Consider the following 24331-nt stretch of genomic DNA (forward strand, 5'->3'; position numbering starts at 1 on the left):
GGAATCCCTTGACCAATCACCTCGGCCAATCCCACCCCACAAGGGAGCGGGATAGCTTCAGGAACGGAGACGGCCACATTAACAGGACAAGGGGATTAACCCCCCCTTGCTAAGGGGAGTGCCGTACTCCGATTCCGTCACAATATATATATATACTTTTTCACGTTTATACTTTTTCGTGTGTGTGTGTGTGTGTGTGTGTGTGTGTGTGTGTGTGTGTGTGTGTGTGTGTGTGTGTGTGTGTGTTTGTTGTTGTTGTTGGTGTTGGTGTTGGTGTTGTTGGTGGTGTTGTTGTTGTTGTTGTTGTTGTTGTTGTTGTTGTTGGTGGTGGTGGTGTTGTTGTTGTTGTTGTTGTTGTTGTTGTTGTAGCAGTTTTGTGAATAAAGGCAACCCTCCTATAGTGAGTTACACCACAACTTGTAGCCTCCTATAGTTAGTTATTTCTTATTAAATGTAAAGCATAGGCCCTTTCCAGTGTTTAGTAATAAAGACCAAATTTGCGTTGAGTCAGGCAGGATGACTGTAGGCCTCTTTGAGGCGTAAAGTGCCTCGTCATGGGATTAGACCTGGCCCTGCAGGCCTGAAGGAGGAATAAAACCTTCCCCGAAGGAGGAACGAGACATTCCTGGGAGGAGGAGCAGCGAGCAACCAATGGGAGCTAAAGGGAGTGGCCGAGGGTGGCCAATGAGGGGCTGTCATGTCACGTGACCCCCTGCGGCCAATAGAGACCCATGGAACATTCGGGATGGGGTTCGGGGGGTTATAAAAACACTCTCCGGCCCAGAACACACACACACTCTCTCTCTCTCTCTCTCTCTCTCTCTCTCTCTCTCTCTCTCTCTCTCTCTCTCTCTCTCTCTGTCTCTGTCTCTCTCTCTCCTCTGGTTCCTGCTCTTGGTACGTCATCGATCTTCGTCCCTGCCGCGATCATCTCCGGCTGTTGGTGCCTTGGGTTGGAGCGATTCCTGGGGCTTTTGTCCACCAAGCCCATTCGCACGAGCTGCATGACGAAGCTCATTCGCACGAGCTGCACGACGAAGCTCATTCTCGCACGAGTTGCACGACGAAGCTCATTCGCACGAGCTGCACGATGAAGCTCATTCGCACGAGCTGCATGACGAAGCTCATTCGCACGAGCTGCACGACGAAGCTCATTCGCACGAGCTGCGCGACCGAGCCCATCCGGGTGAGCTGCCCGAAGCGGCCGCGCTTCGCTGCGCATTATCCTTCCCCCCCCCTTCCCCGAACGAATGAAGGCCCTTGTCTGGGAACGTAGGTAAGGCTGTTGAGATTCTTTGCTTTGTCTGTGTTCTGTACATACTGTGAATAAATATTGTGTTTGGTACTTCCAACCTGGCCGTCATTGTCCTTTCCCATCAATTGACCGAGCATCGCCCGAATTAAAACCGCTCGATCGGGTCCAATAGTGTAATGGCACGGGTCACGCGACGCACAGCCGCTCGGGCATCAGGAATCAGTGTGACTTGTGCAGGGTTCAGTCCCCGTTCTCACAGCTGCGTGTGTCCGAAGGTATGCGGGTTGTGACCGTTAACCCTTCCATGCGCGGCTGTGGGCTCGGCGGCTGGAGTTACCTAGCAATCCGTCAACCAAGAGTTTAGTAGTTGTGGTCGGCGGCCTCAGTGGACCCGGAGTTCGAGGGGGAGCAGGGCCTAAACCGCCCTTAGTACATCGACGAACCCGGGATCCGCAACAATATATATTACATCATGGTTATATAGCTCAGATAATTAATTCAAATTGTGAATATGAGACTTCCCAAGACACCTTAGGCTTACCAGAAAGCCAACATAGCGGACGCATGATTTTCTTTCTTGACAATTGTGGGTGGAGTCAAGCCAGCTCTCCAGCTAATGGGTTTGAAAGCTTCATACGTATGAAGCTTCATTACGATTTTAATGCATAAGATATATGCAGCAAAGAATTTGGTTATTAGGCCATCTCATCACAATTCTCTAAGGGTTGGCGTCAGGAAGGGCATCCGGCCATAAAAACATTGCCTCAAACAGGGAACCATGATTGTCATGGGGCCCGCAAGGCTAACCCCTGCTCGAGTGGGGAAAATGGCCTTTAAACGATCATTCATTCATTCATTGTCCATCTTAATTCTCGAAGAGATGAACATTTAAGATGGATCATGATGTCCATTGTCTGTCCATCCATCCGTTAGGTTTTTGCTATTTTTACGACTGCTGCCTTATCACCTGGTTGATTTTTCTGAAACTTGATACAGGAATACAAGACATGAACCCTCACAATCGCTCAGGATGTGACTTTTCGATTTTGGATTTAAAGGGTTGCTCCTGGAAATGGGGGTGGAAGGAAAAAGGGGTTAATCCCCAGAAACTTTGGGTTCGCACTCGTACCTTCTTTACCAACTGATTCCTCTGAAACCTGATACAGCCCTTCTAATCGATAGTCCACAGGATCGGTTATTCTTTAATTTTTTTGTTTTCGTATTTTTTGAAGTCGGATCATGATGGCTAAAACTTTAGATCACAGTCTCAAACTTTAAACTGAAAGAGATGACCATAATTTTTCTTCTTCTTTGTGTGTTCGCCCAAGGATAAATGATAAATTCTGCAGAAACTGTTCCTAAAATGTTGAATTTTTATTCTTCTATTCCTGCCATATGTTTGTTGCATTTCCTTCCTTCCACATTACTTTTATGTCTCCCTAACCTTCCTCCCTTTTTCTTCTGAAATTTAATTGCAAGTTGTACGTGCCCCTTTTCTGATTTTTCTGCAATAAGTAGATACGGTATTCTCTTTTCGTAACCTTGATGTGCAATAGTCCATATTTGTGCTAGTTTTTGTAGTTCAAGTGAGGATAACCTGATTTATGGGAAAGCCTTATGCTTGTACAAAAAGCACTTGTCACATGGTATTGATGTCCTATTGCTGTTGATTGCCATTTGCAGCATTTCATTCAATTATGAGTTCTTTTGTTATTTTTTTTACTTTTTCCCCTTTCCAAGGTTTCATGGCTTCAGATATTAATGCTAATAACTTGTTATGGAATGCCTCATTCACATTTCCTCTCCCCTTGTGTCCCTATCCCCCATCTCTGTTTGCTGGTGTGTGCATGTGTTTTTGGGTGTGCACGTGTACAATCCAGTATCGATGCAGTGCTCTCCCATGGCGGTGATCATTCGAATGGAAGGATTGCCCAATGTGGCAGGCCGAGTGGATATCCGCCATTTCTTTACGGGTCTTGCTGTCCCTACTGGAGGAGTGCAAATAATTGGTGGGAACCTTGGAGAGGCATACGTCACTTTTGCAAATGTTGAGGATGCTCGCAATGCCATGATGCGCACAGGAGGCATGATAATGGCATCGAGCATCCAGCTGTTTCTTAGCAGCATGTCTGAGATGCTGAGTGCCATTAAATGGAGTCATACAAGTTTTGAGAGAGGTTCGGCGAAGATTAGGACAAACCGGAGTGACGACAAAGATGACGCAAGGATGCTTCCAGCCGCCATTTCCGGTAATGTCTATTTTTCTGGCAAGCATAATTTGCCACATGGACAATTGGGAGGTACAGATAATCCCAGAACAATGTTGTTACCAAGCAAGGGCATCCCATCTACATCTCCACGGTCTGGATCTCCGTGGGGAACTCAAGACCAGGTACGCAACGCACAGAGGATGCTGCTTCAGGGGCCCCAGCTGCAGGAAGCTTCCTCTCTGGGACCAGCACAAACTATGAATCAGACAGCAACTGGTTCCAAGGATCAGGACTTGAATGCAACTTCTAACAGACTTTGTCATCTTGGGGTAGATGGTGTTGTTTCTACTTTGCCTGAAGTGACATTGGCATGGGCAAAAAACAGTGAAAGATTATACTCACCTGAGGATAGAGAGATTTCTAATAACCTTTGGGAAAGTGATGTGAATGTTTCTGTGGATAATGTCCATCACCAGGGAAGTCTTGTAACAAGGAGACTAAATATAATTAATCTTGAAAAATGTTATTCGACAATGAATTACCCAGCTCTAGAGTTAAAAAAGGATTGGGAATTGCTGGATGAGCAAGAAACTAAATTCACTTGTGAAAGCTCCTCTTTGCCCCTTGAAGTTGCAGATAATTTATATGTCCAGGTCTGTGCACTCCCATCATATGTAGATGAAGATGATGTTTATTTATTATTTAATGATTTGAAAGTGGATTGCGTGATTTTAAACAAGGATCGAAAAGGGAAGTGTATTGGAACAGCTCATGTATGTTTTGCAACACCAAGTGATGCAATTGCTGGATTGCGGCAACATGGCAAGTGTATTAACCACCGTGGAAGGATTTACAGCAAAATAGAGGTGTATCGAGCAACTGAGAATGATTGGGGCATTGCACTACAGAATGCATCAGCTCAACTGCAGTCTCGCCCATCAGGTCACTTTTGCTTACCAGACAGTTCTCCACATAGTGACCATTCTCCACTTCACGACCGTTCTCCACTTCACGACCGTTCTCCACTTCACGACCGTTCTCCGCTTCACGACCGTTCTCCGCTTCACGACCGTTCTCCGCTTCACGACCGTTCTCCGCTTCACGACCGTTCTCCACTTCACGACCGTTCTCCACTTCACGACCGTTCTCCACTTCACGACCGTTCTCCACTTCACGGCCGTTCTCCACTTCACGACCGTTTTCCACTTCACGTCCGTTCTCCTCTTCACGACCGTTCTCTACTTCACGACAGTTCTCTACTTCGTGAAAATTCTGCACCTTGTGACCGTTCTGCACCTCGCGACCATCCTGCACCTCACGACCGTTCTGCACCTCACGACCGTTCTGCACCTCGCGATCGTTCTGCACCTCGTGATCGTTCTGCACCTCGCGACCGTTCTGCACCTCGTGACCGTTCTGCACCTCGTGACCGTTCTGCACCTCACGACCATTCTGCACCTCACGACCGTTCTGCACCTCGCGACCGTTCTGCACCTCGCGACCGTTCTGCACTTCGCGACCATTCTGCACCTCGTGACCGTTCTGCACATCGCAACCGTTTTGCACATCGCGACCGTTCTGCACATCGCGACCGTTCTGCACTTCGTGACCGTTCTGCACCTCATGGCCGTTCTGCACCTCGTGACCATTCTGCACCTCACAACCGTTCTGCACCTCACGACCGTTCTGCACCGCGTGACCATTCTTCTTATTCAAATTCACAACGTTTTTCCTCAAAAGATTCTCAATTAACAGGACTGAATGTCCCATCCACTCATGAAAAATCACAGTCACCTCTTGAGCTCTGTGTTCATGTCACGGGGTTGCCCAGTTACACTGATAAAGATACATTGCTGTGGTTCTTTAACAAACTGTCTGTAGTTGAGCCAGTACATCTCAGGAATGCAGGAGCATTTCATGGAAGCATTTGTTGAATTTTTCACACATAGAGATCTTTCAATCGCTCTCAGTCGCACTGGGCAGCACCTTGGCAATCAGAAGATTTTTGTTCGTTCCCTTTCAAATAATATGATGAGAAACAAGATGGTAGAGCTTCATATCAACGAAGAAAATGAGTTGAGGAATTTCAGTAAAAAGTGTTTGCTTGTAAAAAACCTACCAAAAAATGTCTGCAAGAAGGAAGTGCAGATTTTTTTTGAAGAGTTTGGAGTTTCAGAGGACAATGTTGTAATAATCTCTAACATGATGATACTGAAGCCTTGGTGGCATTCATCTCTGAAGGACTGGTTTCAGATGCTCAACGTCGCCAACACAGGAAACTGGCTGGTCGGCTGGTTGGACTGATTCCAATTTCAAGCACTATATATAAAAGGTACAGACGCTATATGTGTGACAAGTCTCAAAGCGGCATGCACTGATTCACATTGCTCATCAAAAAGAATACATGCAACTGCTATTAGACCTGGAAAACCTCAGTTGCAACCAAGTTCTGTTTTTTTGCAACCACATTTTAGATTTCCTTCTCCACTTCCACGCGCTCCTCCCCCTCTTCTTCTTCCGAAATGTCCTGTTTTTTTTCATATCCCTTTTCCTCTTCCAACTCCTCCTTCTCTTCCTCCCTCCTCCTTCTCTGCCTCCTCCTCCTTCTTTTCCTCCTCCTCCCTTCTTTTCCTCCTCCATCCTTCTCTTCCTCCTCCTTCTCTTCCCTCCTCCTCCTTCTCTTCCTCCTCCTCCTTCTCTTCCTCCTCCTCCTTATCTGCCTCCTCTTCCTCATCCTCCGCAACAGCCCATTGTCATGCCACAACCTCCTTTTGCTGGAAATCCTCAGTTTAAACCAGGTCCTGTTTTCTTGCAAACCACATTTCAGTTTGCCACCTCCTCCATCACAACAGCCTTTGGTACATATCACAACCTTTTGTATCAAAGTCTCTCAACAAATTAACCTTGTACAGATTAATGCAGACCAGACTCTTCAATTTCAGAATGGCTCTGGCACATGGCCGCCTCTTGGGTTTCCACCGAGAACGCTAGATATTAACAACGAAGGTGCAACCAGCAATACAGACTCTACTGCAATGATAGAAAAGAAGGAGTATGTGATGCTCCCTCAAAGTTTAAAATCTCATGAGGGACAGAAGACACTGACGTTTCAGGTAGAGCTGTCACTTGGAAAATTGGACAAGAAGAAAATTTTGGCACTTACCCAGAAAAACACACATGAAGTCAAAGCTAATGCTATTGGCAGCAATGTGAATTTTGTAAACCAAGGATTGGTGGGGCAACAACAACAAGGTGGGGAGAAACCACAAGGTGGGGAGAAACCGCAAGGGGGGGAGAAACCGCAAGGGGGGGAGAAACCGCAAGGGGGTGAGAATCCGCAAGGGGGTGAGAATCCGCAAGGTGGGGAGAAACAGCAAGGTGGGGAGAAACAGCAAGGTGGTGAGAAACAGCAAGGCGGGGACAAACAGCAAGGTGGGGAGAAACAGCAAGGTGGGGAGAAACAGCAAGGTGGGGAGAAACAGCAAGGTGGGGAGAGACAGCAAGGTGGGGAGAGACAGCAAGGTGTGATTTCAGATTTTCTCCCAGATTTTCAGGGAGGAAAAATTGCAGGCGATTCTCGAACCATTAAAAATCAGGTTCCTGGTAATAGGTGTCATTCTCCTGAATTTTCTGGATTTTCATCTCAGTCAATATTTGTTATAATGGAAAACTTGCCTTTTAAGGTGACGAGTCAGCAGATTCGTGCTTTCTTAAGTGGCTACAACATTCGTTCGTTTCATGTACAAAGAAGTGATCCTTGGCATCACAAACAATCATGTTGTGCACTTGTTAATTTTGCAAGGACGCACGATGCATTCCTGGCACTTAAATTTTGCAACAGAAAACTAATTGATGGTCACATAGTCAACCTCAGGCGTGTTGTGTGATATCTATCTTTTTCTTCTTCTTTTAAGGTAGCATAATGCTTCTCATTGCTTTCCTTCTGATAAATTCTGTTTTGAGTATCACCTGGCCACTGCCAGGCCTTGCAGTTATGCTAGTTTGACATGACCATGCTTCTACTTGACAAAAGTTGTTTGACTTCCTTTATGTGGTTTTTAACCCCTTTTTGGTCTCATAATGTTTGCTTTCCTTTTGTTAAAATACCACTCACTTTCCTGATTCTCACTGCCATGTATTTGCCCTTGCAATCAATGATCACCCCATGCTACAAACCTGTCAGCTCTCAAGATAAACTGCTTTAAATCGCACGATGTTTTGGTTTGTGATTCTGGCATTTGCCACTTTTTTATTTTGTTCACATTTAATGTTGTTGGAGTAAAGACTTGGCTAATCCACATGTTGTGATGAAGTGCAGCCTTTCATATATCATTAGGAAAAGGCAGTCGAGCTGTTGAGATGCAAAATATGGTTTGTTGCAGAAATGGAGCATCAATTTTGTTGTTCAGAAATCTTTCCCGAATGGCAAAACATATTACGACTGATAAGCATATGATGGTTTTTCCTTGCTGGACATTGAATTGGTTTGTAGTTTATACTTGATAGGTCATGCCTTTGTGAATACAAGGCACATACATACAAGGCTGGATGCTGCTTTCCCCCAAATTACCAGTGCATAACGCAGGGAATAACGGAGCAAGTCCAAAAATGACAAACTTATTTCAGAAGGACAGTTGTCACTTTTTTGGTTTTGTCATCCTCAGTTTGGGATTGATGTTGAGGTAAAGATAACTTGGGGGTTGATGAATAAAAAGCAGGGAATTGAAACTTAAACTTGATGAAAGTGAAGTGAAAAATGGCACACATTTTCCATTGCCACAAGTGCACGACATAAACGTTTGTTTTTTTTCTAAATACATTCACAACTGGTATTTAGTTTTGACACGATTATTTTTCTTCAAATATATATTTTAAAAAGATTCTTTTTCTTGAAGACTTGTGCTGAGCAGAAATGTGATTTTTGGTTTTATTCGGCTTTTATTCTCAAGCAGAAGCTTAACTGTTTACTTTTTTGTTCAGTTATCCTATTTGTGAATTTCATTCATTGTTGTAGCATTTCGTTTGTTTTGAATGAACCATTTGTGAGATTGTTTAATTTTCATGCCAATTTTCTGTGCTTATTATTTGTTTTCATGAAAAGGTTAGTTGGTGCATGTATCAATGACTTGTGATCTCTTTATGTTTTATTCTTCCTTGTCTTTTGAATATACAGTACTTTACATTGTAAAAGGCAATGCTTATTTACCTTTTACTTTTTTTTTTCAACACTCTTTCACCATATGATGATAAATTATGTTGTATGGAAATTTAAAAAATGTACATTTTCAATAACGGAAGGTTGTACAGGAATATATAGTGATCTGTTTGTGATGTTATTTCCTTCATTGGCGACACATTGATATTGTATTATTGATTATATATATTTGTTATAATTCTGTTTGAAACTACACTTTTAAAAAATACAAATAAAAACAATTGTTGAGTGCCTGCTTTTCTTTCCTCAAAAGAATATTGAAGGAATGTTTTTTTCTTTTTTAATCTTCCAATAAATATAATAACCTCATTGTAAAGTCATGAGGTTCAAGTCTTCATTGTTGCTGTGGGTTCCACTTGCCATTGTTAATCATCACAGCCTTAACTGTTTTGTCGGATGGTCTGTCCAGCAATCTTTTTGGAAATACATAGCTAATGATTCACTAGGAACCAAAATTTTACCCATGTTGTGCTTTATTCAATGATCTAGCGTGGATTGGCTCGCTGCGCTCGCCTCACCGCACTTTTCTACATAACTTTTCAAAAAAATTGAATTTTGTCATCTGTCCACAGGACATTCTGCCAGAAGGATTTTGGCTTGTCCAGGTGTGTTTTGGCAAACTCCAGTCGGGCTTTCTTATGTCTCCCTCAGCAGTGGGGTCATCTTGGGTTTCCTACCATAGACAACCCCCTTTCATCGAGTTGGCGACAGATGGTGTGACTTGTTTTGCTTGTGCTTGTTTTGCTTGTTTTAATTGAGGATAATGATCTGACAACTTCAGTTGCTGTCTTGTCATGATTTACACCAATCATAATACAAACATTTATTTTGTACAAATTTATTTGTAATATTGGTGATATTATTTATGCATAATTTATTTGTAATCTAAAAAGGTCTAAGTGGTCTAAATGGTCTAAGTGGACCCTAAATGAATTATCAAGGGTCCAAGCTGGTTGAATGTGTCTAAATCATCTTGCAGGTCTTTGGGGTCTTCAGGGTGTGTTTACTCTGTGTTTGCCTCTAAATCTTGTGTCCCAAACCCATCCCTCTCTGTACCCACCATACCCAGTCGTACCCAGCTGCTCCTGGACTCTGTCCTTTTCTCCTGACAAGGTGGAAAAGTTTCTGTCAACCCTCGACTCTGATTCTGCAACTGGACCTGACGGCATCAGCCCACGGGTCCTAAAATCCTGTTCTTCCGCTCTTTCACTCCCTCTCTCTGTTCTCTTCACCCTCTCTTTTGCTCAAGGTCATCTGCCATCTGCTTGGAAATCACCCAACATCACCGCTTTGCACAAAAAAGGTGCAAAAAAACAGATCGTAGCAACTACAGACCAATCAGCCTTCTCCCAATTATCAGCAAAGTCATGGAATCCATCATTGCTTCAGATATGAAATATTTCCTCTTCGTCAATGGCTTGATCTCTGATCATCAATTTGGTTTCAGACCTGGTCACTCTACTCTGGACATGCTGCTTCTGCTTTCTCAACAATGGATGGAGGTCCTCAATGCCAAACAGGAAATTAGAGCTGTCTCCCTTGACATATCACGTGCGTTCGATACGGTCTGACACCCCGCTCTGCTCACCAAACTCTCCTCCTTTGGTATCCATGCAAATCTCCACGCATGGCTGGCGGACTTCCTCTCTCGTCATAGTCAACGTGTGGCCTTGAATGGGTTTCTCTCATCTCCTCTTCCTGTTCAGGCTGGAGTTCCCCAAGGCAGTGTTCTGGGCCCAGTGCTTTTTCTGGTCTTCATCAATGATCTCTCTGACTCTTGAAAATGCTCTCTATCTCTTTGCTGATGACTCTACTCTCTGTCGCTCCATTCCTCATCCCTCAGATCGGCAGTCTGCAGCCTTCGCACTCTCTGCAGACCTGGACAAAATCACAGACTGGGCAAACAAGTGGAACATGTCTTTCAATCCTGACAAATCTCACACTCTTACGATGTCTCTCCGAAAAGACCGACTGGACAACCCTCCCATCCACTTTCTGAATAATCCTCTCCAAGAAGTTCTGTCACTCAAGCTTTTGGGTCTCACTATCTGCCATGATCTTTCCTGGGGAAACCACATTTCAAATCTGGCCTCCAAAGCCAGTCGCCGACTGGGCATCCTCCGTCGTGCGAAGTCCTTCCCTGGCACACCTGAGCTCCTCACCACATACAAGGCTTTCATCTGCAGCTCAATGGAATACTGCTCTCCCCTCTGGGCTGGTGCTCCTGCCTCACACCTAGCTCGTCTTCACGCTGTTGAAACAAAAGCCTTCAGAATCATTGTAATCTCCCGTGATGAAGCTAACTCCAAGGGCCTTTCACTCACTCACCGGCAGGCAGGTTGGTGGTCTTTCCGTCTTCTACCGACTCCTCTCTGGCCTTGCCCCCCCAGCTCTCTCTGGGCTGTCCCCCAAACATTCCTACAGGTCACACAAGAGCTGCCTGCAACCCTCTTATGGTTAAACTGCCAAAATCAATACTCTCTGCTCACCTTCACTCGTTCATTCCCCTTTTCTCCCGCCTCTGGAACAAACTCCCTCACTCTCTTCAATCCCACTCCCCCCTCCAGGTCTTTAAAACAGCTGTTCACCACCATCTCTGATCTTTCCCCATCCAAAACCTTGATCTTTTCTATCCCCGCTAATTTCACCCCAAATCCACTTTTTTGAAATACCAACTTCTGTCCTAGAAGTCCTTGGTGTCCTTGTGTTTTATACTTCTCCAACCCCCCCCCCCCTCCTTCCCATGCCTCCTGCCTCCAAGCCCTCTCCCTCCCACACATCTCCCTGCTCTCAAATGTTGTGTTTATGTGCTTCCCCATCTCTCCCCATCTTGTCTTCCGCTCCCTCTTTTTATATATTTTGTTTGTCTGGTTGATTTGTTTGTGATATAAATGTTAGCTCTTTCACGAGCCTCGATTCAGTATACAAAAAAAGAAAAAAAAGAAAAGGTATTTGTTGTCTTAATTGTCTTTTGGGTTTTTGGGATCTTTAGGGTCCTCTGGGTCTTTTGGGTCTTCGATGGCTTTGGGGTATTTTGGGGGCTTCTGGTTATTTTGGGTTATCTGGGTCTTTTAGGTCTCGGTGATCATAAGGGTCTTGGGGCACTTAAAGGATATTCAAAGGTCTGAGGTGGCGCAGAAGTCCAAAGGGTTGAAAGGTATATTTGAATGGTACGTAATTAATAGACAGGATGCAACCGGCGTTCAAACAGTACGTAATTGATAGATACATAGTCACACAGTTTCACTGCCTCACCACCTCACGGCCTCATGGACAGACCGTGTTTTTCTGCTACATCAATTTTTTTTTGAAGAACAAGATGTTTTGGTCATATACGTACATACATACTCTCGTGGCAAAAATTATGGCACCCTTGCACTTTGTTCAAATAATGCACCATTTCTTCCAGAAAATTGTTGAAATATAAAAAATCTCTTGGTATCCACATTCGTATTTCTTTGGTTTACAGTGGAACAAAACAAAAAAACGAAATCTTAGCTTATTCCACACAGAAATCCTAAAATGGCCCGGACAATATTATTGGCACCTTTTAGAAGTTGTTAGAAATAATTAGATTTCAAGCAGGTGATTCTCCTTTACTTTGAAATTGAACTCACCTGTGGTGAGTTGCAGGTGCCTGCAATATAAAAATCCCTCATTCAACCAATTTGAATATAGAAAAGGTGTCATTCTGCTGTTTTGTGTCACTGTGTGTACTGCAATGAGCATGGAGAAAAGAAAGAAAACCAGAGAATTGTCTTACGAGGTCAGACAAAATTGTAGCCAAGCATGGACTTGCAAGGCTACAAGTCCATCTCCAGAGACCTTGATGTTCCTGTGTCCACCGTACACAATGTTATCAGGAAGTTTAAGGCCCATGGCACTGTAGCCAACCTCCCTCGACGTGGTGCAAGAGAAAACTTGATTGAAGATTGCAGCAAAGGATTGTTCGAATGGTGGAGAAAGCACCTCGATCAACTGCCAAATAGATTCAAGCTGACCTTCAGACACAAGGTACGACAGTTTCAACTTGCACCATCTGTCGCCAACTCGATGAAAGGGGGTTCTATGGTTGGAAACCCAAGAGGACCCCACTGCTGAGAGAGAGACATAAGAAAGTCCGACTGGAGTTTGCCAAAACACACGTGGACAAGCCAAAATCCTTCTGTCAGAATGTCCTGTGGACAGATGAGACCAAATTAAGCTTTTTGGTGAAGCACATTATCTCTATGTTTACAGAAAACAAAATGAAGACTTCAAAGAAAAGAACACGTTCCCTCCAGTCAAACATGGAGGAGGTTCAGTGATGTTTTGGGGTTGCTGTGCTGCCTCTGGCACTGGGTGCTTTGAATGCATGATGCCATGCACACAATCAGGAGATTACCAAGGCATTTTGGAGTGCAATGTTCAACCCAGTGTCAGAAAGTTTGGTCTCCCTCGAAAGTAATGGTTTTTGCAGCAGGACAATGACCCCAAACACACTTCAAAAAAGCACCCAGGAAAGGTTCAAGACAAAATGCTGGACTGTTCTGAAGTGGCCAGCAATGAGTCCAGATCTAAACCTATTGAACACCTGTGGGGAGATCTGAAAACAGCAGTTGGGAGAAGGCACCCTTCAAATCTGGGAGAACTGGAGCAGTTTGCACAAGAAGAGTGGGCCAAACTGACAGTAGAGAGGTGTAGGAAGCGCTTGACTGCAGTTATTTTGTCCAAAGGCTGTGCTACCAAATATTAAGTCTTGGGTGTCAATAATTTTGTCAATGTATTTTTTTTATTTTCCATACTTACTTTTTACTAAGCTTACTTTTTTGCTGTTTGCTCTGCCATCTGGGCGACCCTGACAAAGCATGCATTTCCTTGTCTGGTCGTGTAATTTTCCCACAAATGTCAATTAATTACTTATAATCCTGTTCATTAATTTAATTGTTTCTACGCCTCAGTGGTGTTTGTAATAGTGGACATGGATTTGTCCACCCCCCACCCCTCCATTGGAGGAAGACCCTTTCATGAGCAGGCCGTTGGTGCTCCTATGGTTGGCAGCCACTGCCCCTGAAGCATTGACGGAAAGAGAGTGGCAATTCTATATGTGGGAAAATTGCATGCTTGATTAGGGTCAAGATAGCTCATGTGGCAGAGCACTGGTACGGTTCAACAGAGGACCTGGGTTTGATTCCTGCTCTGGTCGTGTAATTTTCCTACATATATCAATTTGAACAAATGAGAAAATACTACAACTACTTCTCTGTATGTAATGTAATGTTGGGGTTTTGCTGTTGTTGGTTTCCTGTGCCAATTTATTTCTCTTTAGCTATGTGAAGTGTATTCATGTTATCGAAGCTTACTTTTTGATGTTATCAATAAGTTTGTTTCTCCTCTGCATAACAAATGTAATATGTGATTGTAAATTGGCATATTTTGGTGCAGCGTCAACATGGGGTGATGACTCGAGTCGGTGTCAGCACAACATAGAAAATCGTTTGGCAAGTGTGGCTTTCCCTTTCTGAACTGCTTTTATCTCCAATACTTTGCTTCCCTCACCGCACTCAAGATTAATGAACTTGAGGTGGATCCAAAGTGAATGGATAATTTGTCGAATACATTTCAGTAATTATTTGTTCTGATGTCTGGCCATTCACACTTTTCCTTTCGAAAGTGGGGCAGACAATATATTTTTAGCTCCTCCATTCTCAGCCACCCACTTCCCCCTTCCCAATTATTTTTGATAAAATGAAAAGGGCAAGCTTTTGTTGATATTTTGACCAAAGTTGGGGAGAAAAGTAACCAGATACAAGTTTGGAACTGACCTCCCTTATATCCTTCCTAGCCATATATTATGGAATATAAACCAGTCAACCATATCGTGACAAGACTTGTATGATTCAAACTATCAGAATGGTGACTGTAAACAAAAATGGTGATTGTGAAAGTGGGTGATTCATTAACTGGATGTGTTTTCGAATGATTGTGTCTTGACTGTTATGAAGGGTGAATGGGACGCACTGCCTTTAAGTGACATGGCCACTGTGATCGACGACATAAAAGCTGTCATTGATTCTTATTTGATATTGAGGAGCACTTGCACCCGACAAGGTGGAGAAATGATTCTGGAAGTGGACCAAAGGGCATCAGCCCACCGCCCACAGGTTCTAAAATCATGTTCTGCCCCTCCATCACACCCTCTCTCTGTTCTCTTCACCCTCTCTTTTGCTCAAGGTCATCTGCCATCTGCTTTAAAATCAGCCAACGTTACCACCTTACACAAAAAGGTGCAAAAACAGATCCTTCCAACTACAGACCAATCAGCCTGCTCCCAATCATCAGCAAGGTTATGGAATAAATTATCGCTTCCGACATGAAATCCTTCCTCTTCTCCAATGGCTTGATCTCAGATCATCAATTTGGGTTCAGACCAGGTCATTCTACTCTGGATATGCTGCTTCTGCAGTTTAAACAATGGATGGAGGTCCTTTCGAAAGTGGGGCAGACAATATACTTTTAGCTCTTCCATTCTCAGCCACCCACTTCCCCCTTCCCAATTATTTATGATAATATGAAAAGGGCAAGCTTTTGTTGATATTTTGACCAAAGTTGGTGAGAAAAGTAACCAGATACAAGTTTGGAACTGACCTCCATTATATCCTTGCTAGCCATATCTTGTGGAATATAAATCAGTCAGCCTTATCGTTAGAAAATCTGTATGAGCAAACTTTCATATTGGTGACTGCAAACGAAAATGGTGATTGTGAAAGTGAGTTATCACTAGATGTGTTTGTGAATGATTGGATCTTGACTGGTATGATGGGGGAATGGGGCGCACTGCCTTCAAGTAACATGGCCAATGTGATTGGCAAAGGAAAAGCTGTGTCCTTGATTCTTGTTGATATTGAGGAGTATTTGCGGTTTTGCACCAATTCTCAAATGTTCCAACTAATTAGCAACCGAGCAAGAAATATTGCCGACCAATACTTGTCATCCTGGCTCTCACTGATATTCTTGGATATTCGTGCGAAAAACAATTATATTTGACAAGAAAGATCGCTCGTCATAGTTTGTGTACACCGACAAATTAGCGACTGATACTGATAATCCAGCCTTTTTAATGCCTCTACTGAGGGAATCGCCACAGGCATTATGTTTTCGGGTTGTCCGTCTGGCTGTCTGTGCGTCCTTCTGTGATAGGTTTTTGTTTCCACGATAATTTGAGAACGGCTGAAGGGATCCAAGTCAAACTTAGTGCAGGTATGCATAATGAGGTAAAGATTAGCTGTGGGTGGTTGTGGGTACTATTAGCTCAGGTGACTGTTGATGGGGGATTGCAGTGAAGGGAATGGTGCTGGATGGTCTTGGTTTCAAGCGACGACTGTTTCTTCCGCTTAATCATGGGGATGACATCCTCTCTCTCAATGTGGCGGATAACCACAAGATCTAGCCATCTCTGTTGTTTCAAAACAGTTTTCTGTAAAATTATCCGAGCACGAAATCAAACTTTTTGGAGGCCCGATCCACACTCGGGTATTTTGGACAAACCCCGTCTAATTTTTGGCAACCCTCGGATCTTTCAGCCATTGGTGGAGCATGCGACCATCTCAGTTTGTATTATTACAACCACCAAAGATGCATCGACCCGGCACATTTGTAGAAATTCCAAAATTATTTGCCGTTTGAGTTAAATCATACCGTGATGTAACCTGTAAACAACACTGATGTAACCTGTAAACAACACGGAAGTGGCAGTCGACTTCATGGTGTGACGTCATAGCTACTCTTGAAGAAGAAGATTTCGATCTTTAACTGCAAAATTACCGATTTTATAAATCGGAAATCACTTTTTATCTATTTTGTAGAGTATCAAAGGATACTGGGATAGATCAGCATTGACGTGTTCTGAACATTTGGGTTCCCCTTTAAGCCACTTGGCAAGCGCTCTGCAAGAAAACTTGGTAACTGAGCACACCCCCATTGTTGTTGAGGCCCAATTATAGATCTGCTATAATCTATATACCCCAGAGAAGATAATAACATGACCCTTCCTGCCGCTCCCATAGGGAACGGGTGTACTGGTTTGTTAAAAAATCAAATCATCTGTAAAATAAATTTATAATTTTTGCAGACATGGCCAAGCCTAGCACCTATATTGAGGCAAGACGAGTATCTTGTAAAATAATTGCAGTCGTTTGGAGGTGACGATTTGGACATCACCCATGCTATATCAGCAAAGTTTGAAAAATGAAATGGGATCATCATTTCAGCATTAATTTATGTTGTCGGCTGCACTGAATTGGTGCTTTGCATGGGTTGCATCAGGAATCAGATTGTAAATACCAGCGTGAATCGGCGCGCTTCACACGCCTCACCACACGTCGTTTCAGAGGGGTAGGCATCTTTGACCATGCCTGCTTTCTCAGGGAGTGAGGGATGGTGGGAATGGGGAATGGTGGGTGGGGGTTGGTGGTGGTGGTGGTGATGGTGTATTGGATGTTGTGGGGGATGGAGGGGGGGGGGGGGTGAGGGAAAGGTGGAGGGGGAATTGTGTGGATGGTCATGGTGGTGGAGGTCGGCCAAATATATTTTGTGCTCTGATTGAATATATGCTCTAAATCAGAAATCATAACCCAACACGTATAAGTAAAAAGGAACTGAGCACAAATTTATATTTATTTTAAATTCTCAGTTCGAGCTGGAAGGGAAGGTCAATGCAAATTTATCAAAAACTGGATGGGAAAGTTGAACTTCCAGCCTCACAGAGCAGACGTGCCCCCAATACACAGCTTACCTTAGACTTCTGGCCGGGTTTTTAGGTCGTATATTTTATTTTTCCCATATCACCATCTCAATCTCGATTAATTAAGTCAAAGTAACAAAAAAGTTGCGCTGATGAGCACGGGTAAGCCACTAATGTGTTTCTTCTGTTAGCTTTAAATATTTAAACAACATGATGGAATTGTTGAAGAAAATTTGAAGAAGTCGTTTTGGTCACAAATATCCATACACTACTCACAATAAGTTAGGGATATTGGCAGGTTCTTCGGTGTGGTTGATTTTGTGTATTAATTATGTTGAAAAAATTTGTTGGTCCTAATTCTATGGTTATTAATGAGTGAAAAAACACAGCATTCTTGATTTCAATACCCTAACCCTAACCCCTATTTAAAAAATGAACTCACTCCCACAATATCCCTAACTTATTGTGAGTAGTGTACATAACCACATACATTTGAGCCATTATAATAAAAAAGATATCATTGAAACTTGAATACGTCTATTAATTACATACTATTAAAAGCTAACTACGTTGATTAATTACGTCCAATTAAAATCGGAGTACGTCTATTAATTAAATGCTATTGAAACATGAGTACGTCTCTTAATTAAATGCAATTGAAACATGAGTAGATCTATTAATTACATATCATTGAAATCTGAGTACGTCTATTGAATACATATTATTGGAATATGAGTACTGCATGTCTATTAATTACATATGCTATTGAAACATGATTACATGGGTCTTCTGCCTCTTTTCGGTCTTCGTGGTATTTTGTGGTCGTCGGGGTCTTTTTGGTCTTCATTGTATTTTGGAGCTTCGGGGTCTTTGAGGTCTTTAAGGGTCTTTTGGATCTTCAGGATCTTTTGAGTCTTCAGGGTATTTGCAGTCTTTTGGGTCTTTAAGGGTCATTGGGGTATTCAGGGTCCTCTGGGTCCTTAAGGGTTTACTCGGTCTTTGCGGTATTTTGGGTCTTTGGAGTATTTAAGGGTATTTTGGTTCCTCTGGGTCTTTAAGGGTATTTGGGGTCTTCAGGGTATTTGGGGTCTTTTGGATCTTCGGGGTGTTTTGGGTCTTTGTGGTGTTTTTGGGTCTTTGTGGTGTTTTTGATGTTTGTGGTGTTTTTGGTGTTTGGGGTGTTTTGGGTCTTTGGGGTGGTTTGGGTCTTTGGGGTGGTTTGGGTCTTTGTGGTATTTTGGTCCTTAAGGGTCTACTCGGTCTTTGCAGTATTTTCGGTCTTCGGAATATTTAAGGGTATTTTGGTTCCTCTGGGTCTTTAAGGGTACTTGGGGTCTTCAGGGTCTTTTGGATCTTTGGGGTGTTTTTGGGTCTTTGCGATGTTTTTGGTGTTTGTGGTGTTTGGGGTGTTTTTGGGTCTTTTTGGTGTTTGGTGTGTTTTGGGTCTTTGGGGTGTTTTGGTCTTCACGGTGTTTTAGGTATTTGAGGTCCTCTCGGTCTGGAAGGGTATTTTGGGGGTCTTTAAGGGTATTTTGGGTCTTCAGGGTCTTTAATGGTATTTTTTTTGGTCTTCAGGGTATTTTGGGTCCTCTGGGACTTTGAGGGTCTTTTGGGTCCTCTGGGACTTTGAGGGTCTTTTGGGTCCTCAGGGTATTTGGAGTCTTTAAGGGTGTTTTGAGTCTTTTGGGGTCTTGGTGTTCTTAAGGGTCTTGAGGGACTTAAAGGGTTGTCGAAGGTCTGAGGGGTCTCAGCAGTCAAAAGGGTCAAAAGGTATATTCCAACAGTATGTAATTAAGAGTTCATGGACTGTGTTTTTGGGTGTTAATTTTATTTGAAGAAGACGTTTTGGTCACAAATAAACAAACGAACAAATAAACATAACTATACGTTTGCTCTATTATAAATAAGATAGTGACTGACAATGTGAATATTTTTTATTTTACATCAATGTGAATTTGGTTGATTTAACACAATCTCAAATCTTTTTTAAAATGGCAAATCTATCGGCCTACTGTGGTTTACTTTACCTAATTTCCAGCTGTACATGATTTTGGTCTTTCCATTGGCTTCTGTATTTCTATTATTCTAATTTGTTATTTGTATTACTGCCAGTTGTACATGTCGAAGTCGGTTGCAAATTGTTATGCCTCTGCTGACGAAGTCCCCAGAGGCAATATGTTTTCAGGTTGTCTGTCCGCCCGTCCATCCATGCGTCACTCCGTGATGGGTTTCATTACCGCGGTGACTTGAGAAAGGCTGAAAGGATTGAAGTCAAACTTAGATCAAGTATGTACTATGATGTAAAAACCACCACCTTTAGAGGCCATTTTTCCCCCGCAAAGCGGGGGTTGGCCTTTTTCGGGGACCGTGGTTGTTGTTGTTTTTGTTGGTCCCCTTTTTGAAGCAATGTTTTACGGCCGGATGCCCTTCCTGCCGCCAACCCTTTTTGTCGCCTTTTACGACAAGCAGGGAATTACCAGTGAACTGGTACTCAATTAGCCGACCTCGGAAGGATGACAGGCTGAGTCAACCCCCCTGGCGTTAATTCAGCGATCGACCGGGATTCGAACCCAGGATCCTAGGATCCCAAGCTGGCACCCTAGCCGCTAGCCCAACACCAGGCTAACTATGTACTATGACCACCACCATGTACTATGACCACCACCATGTACTATGACCACCACCATGTACTATGATGGAAGATGAACTGATTAGATTTTGGGGTCAAGAGGGCAAAAGTCAGAGGTCATGTTAGGTAAAATCCTGTTACCGTGATAACTTGTGAACCAGTAATGGGATTTTTACCAAACTTAGTGTAAATACATATTGTGATGCGAAGACGAACTTCTTATACTTCGGCGTCAAAGGTCAGAGGTCATGCCAGGTAAAAAAAAAAGTGATACTTGGGAACAGCTGAGGGGATTTAAATCAAACTTGGTTACAGTTTGTATCATGACGTATTAATGTGGGCAGAGGCATGTCAGTCGATGTCTCAACGTTGAAGAGTGCCGTTATAGTTCACTTTGACGCGCAAAGCATTGAGCAGAAATTTCATTGCATTCGCACAAACTTACTGGTCATCTTGAAGGTGGTGTGAAGTAATTTCTGAAAACAAAATGTGCCTTTTTCTAAGTCTTAAAAATGTGGACCCAAGACATTCTTCATGATCTCTCTGCCTATGCTCAAGCCTTCCAGCAGGGCTTAACTGAAAATATATTAGCAAAAGCTACTCTTTTCCACCTACTTATGCATTAGTATCCTACACCTCACTAGTATGGATGTAGTGTTATGTTATGTTTTACCTCATTGGATGGATAACAGTTGTTGCACTGAACCCTTGTCTCGCATTAGTTTGCTTATTTAAGAAGGGCCAAAGCATAGTAAATCTAACACGTACGTAAGGTCTTTAAAAAAAATTGAAGCCTCGATCATGGTTCAATGCATGATGTGACTGGAGGAGTTGGTGTATGGATGACTGTGGGATGTCCATAATGTTGGAGAGATTGTCATGTTGAAAAAGCACGAGAAGTGGGTGAGCTCCGAAATATCAAATTTTGAGTGATATTTGAATTGTGATGCCTGGCCTTTCTTTGCATTAATGGTCCCAAAATACAGGAAAGGTGACATCTTCAACCTTTTTTGAAGTTCAGGCAACATTGTACCTTTTTGTGTGGAGTGGGGTGTTGGGTATTTCCTTTCCTTCCATACTTCCCTGTATTTCCTTCCCCCCTCCAACAAGTTTTCATAATTACTTCATCTGGGCTTAGTGTAACTTTTCTATTTTGATCACTTTCTATGCTGCACAATGAAGTGTGTAGAAGCTAAACACCTTTTGGCATCAGCTTTTGAATGAAGAAATCCATTGTTCGGTTTGTTTATCACACAATAAATGCTGACTTTAAGCTCTCTTTACCAGTCGGACAAAATGAAGGAAGGCATATTTCAAAATATTATCCAGTTTTCTTGACTCAAAGACTATTCCTCTTAGCAAGACATGTAATCGATATGTATTCAATCATTCATGGCACTTGTGATTAACTGCATAATTATCTTCATCATCGTACATACCAATTGAGAAGTGTTTGTTTGGCTTGTATGCACTTGTGGGGGAATTTTCCCTCACTCTTCTGTCAGGTTCAAAGTATTTCAGTTGAAACATTAAAAAGAAATTCGTCTTTGCAATCATGTTCCAAGCATAACAGAGTTCAACTAGAACGGCACTCAGTAGAGAGCATACATCCACCTTGTGAACAGTTTACGTTTTGTATCCTAGAGTAGACCAGAAAATCGCAATACAGAATCACATTTAATCAAAATCATCTGTCCACAACTTTTTGAGATGTCCTGCTTTGTATCGTTTTTGCCCCTATCTCCCAATGTTGAAGAATCACTTTAAAAATTATCCTAGCCGGATCTGGATCTTCACCAAAATCGAATCGATTCTTCCTTGTCACACACACAACCGGTCCACCAAGTCTCGTCCAAATCCGTCCACACCTTTTTGAGATATCCTGCTATGTATCGATTTTGGCCCTATCTCCCAATGGTGAACAATCACTTCAAAATTTTATCACTTTAAAAATCACTTAATTCTTTGCTTGAAGTCCTAGCAGTCAGTGTCCATGTGTTTTATACCTCTCCCAACCCCTCCCCCCCCTCCCCCCTTCCCATGCCTTCTCCCGCCAAGCCCTCTCCCTCCCACAGATCTCCTGATGTCCCTGTTCTCTTCTGTTGTACAAGTGTGCTTCCCTCTCTCTCCCCATCTTGTCTCCCGCTCCCTTTATCTTATGCTTTATGTGTCAGTTTGTCTTTTTGGGATTCATGTTAGCTCGTACACGTGCCTCGATCTTGTATACAAAAAAAAACAATAAAAACAAAAACGACAGACACTTTTTTGAAACAGAAAATTACTGGCTCCACACAATTTATCTATTACTGTGAAACATCATACACTTTACACAGTCAGTATGCAGATAAAAGAACGAGACAAGTTTCAGATACACTGATTGAGAATAATTGGAGTCGCCACATGCCATGTTCCCAACCAAGAGGTTTCACGACCTTCAAAAAAAGGTCACCGATGTACTTTCGCCATATTACGAACCAATTCGCAGACATACTACTGATTTGTCACACGTTTAGCTGTTGTTACTCCATGTGAAATTTCTGATTCCTTACAAACTGGAGCAGGAGATATGCTTAACTTCCTGGGAAGGACACGTCTATCAAGTTATTACGTTTATATTTTTAGAATAATGCAGCAATCAACAACAAAAATAAAACCAAGAAATCGGAATGCCCGAATAGTCAGAGGAGATCAACGATTTCGCTAACATTTCAACCGCAAGTCTTTACTCTTTTAATTTTACTCGAAAGTCTTTAATTGTCTTTTGCAAGTCTTTATTTTTTTCCAACCGTACGTCTTTAGTTGCATATTATTATAATTTGTATTATTATTTTTGTATTATTGTTACATGTGTGTTTATGTATTATTATTAGGTTTCCTCTACAATTAAATTGCAGAAGAATACCCAATGTATTGTGGAGGAATCGCATACCCAATGTCCACCTTTTGCTTCTGCTAGAGTTTTTTTTCTTTTCTTATTCTTTCACCCTATTTTTGACCTCTGAAAACTTTAAAATTCATGTTCTTAGCAACCGTTCGTCCGATTGACAGGAAATTTTCATCAAGTGATCGGCTAGGCAGGTAGAATTTTTTTACTGCTAAATATGACATCATAGGTCACGTGGTATGGGTGCCATCTTGGAAAACACCTTCAAATTTGCCCTTATATATCTCCGAGAAGGCTTAATGGAAAAAATGGAGTCATGGCTCATTCTAAAGAACTCTGCAATGGGACCAAAAAACATGTTTATTTAGTACCGGTATATTAAAAGTGCTAACGTTATGAGGTTAGAATTCGACAAATATATCCCTTGCTCCCACGAATATATATATATATATATTCACATAACCTTCGTTAAAAAAAACTCAGAATGAAATTTTTTTCGAAGTCATACGTCACATGGTTCAGCCGCCATATTGTTTTTCGTGAAAAACACTAAAACCCCATTTTTTCCGCAACTGCTGAACAGATCGAGCCCAAACTTGGCATGCACAATCGCATACCCATGACGAACAAAAACATCATTGATCATGACGTCATGCATCACATGGTTTCGGAGTTATGACGTTTTTAAGCATAAACCTAAAATGCTATCTCCTCCATAGGTTGTGAAGATATCGAGTGGAATCTTTACAGAAATGTTCCCCTTTAGAGGGGGGGGGGGGGGGGGCGGGGAGTTAAAACGTTACTTGAGAAGTTTTGATAAGTCACATGGTCTGGCCGTAATAAATAATTGAAGGAAGATCATAAAAAGCTTCTATCTCTTGAATTGCTGCATTGATTGACTTGAAATTTTAATGCAATGTAGCTCTATCAAGCAGAATGAGTGTTTAAAATTTCAACATGATTGGTTGTGTGGTCTCAAAGCTAGAAGTCGTTACTGTTGAAAGAAGAAAAAAAGCAGCACTTTTTCTTATCAGGCCATGTGACTCATTGTGCTGCCAGTTTCAGAATTTTTTCCTTTAAAAATCACTTTCTCTGCAATAATTGGACCGATCGACAGGAAATTTTCACCATAGGAGCGACTCAGCCTGTAGAATATTTTAATGGTAATTATGACGTCACAGGTCACGTGGTACGGGCGCCATCTTGGAAAAACCGAAAAACCTTGCACCTCTATAGCTCCAAAAACGTTGCACATAAATAATTGAGACATGTCTCATTGCAAAGATCTCTCCATGCAGAATAACATATGTGAATGATGATGTGATAGGTGCCTCCATTGTGATGTCATAATTCGACAAGTACAAAACTTCATCCGATCAGGATGAAATTCCTTGAGCATCATCTTGGGATAAATTG

General features: G+C 42.5%; 1 protein-coding gene across 1 annotated transcript in view; it reads left to right on the forward strand.

Annotated features, from left to right (window-relative positions):
- Positions 1-24331, forward strand: part of LOC137435180 (uncharacterized) — a 111191-nt gene that overhangs the window by 80551 nt on the left and 6309 nt on the right. The gene's annotated exons all lie outside the window — the stretch shown is intronic.

Source organism: Myxine glutinosa, chromosome 9, assembly GCF_964187855.1.
Source record: "Myxine glutinosa chromosome 9, kmMyxGlut1.1, whole genome shotgun sequence".
In the NCBI taxonomy this organism is placed as follows: Eukaryota; Metazoa; Chordata; class Myxini; order Myxiniformes; family Myxinidae; genus Myxine; species Myxine glutinosa.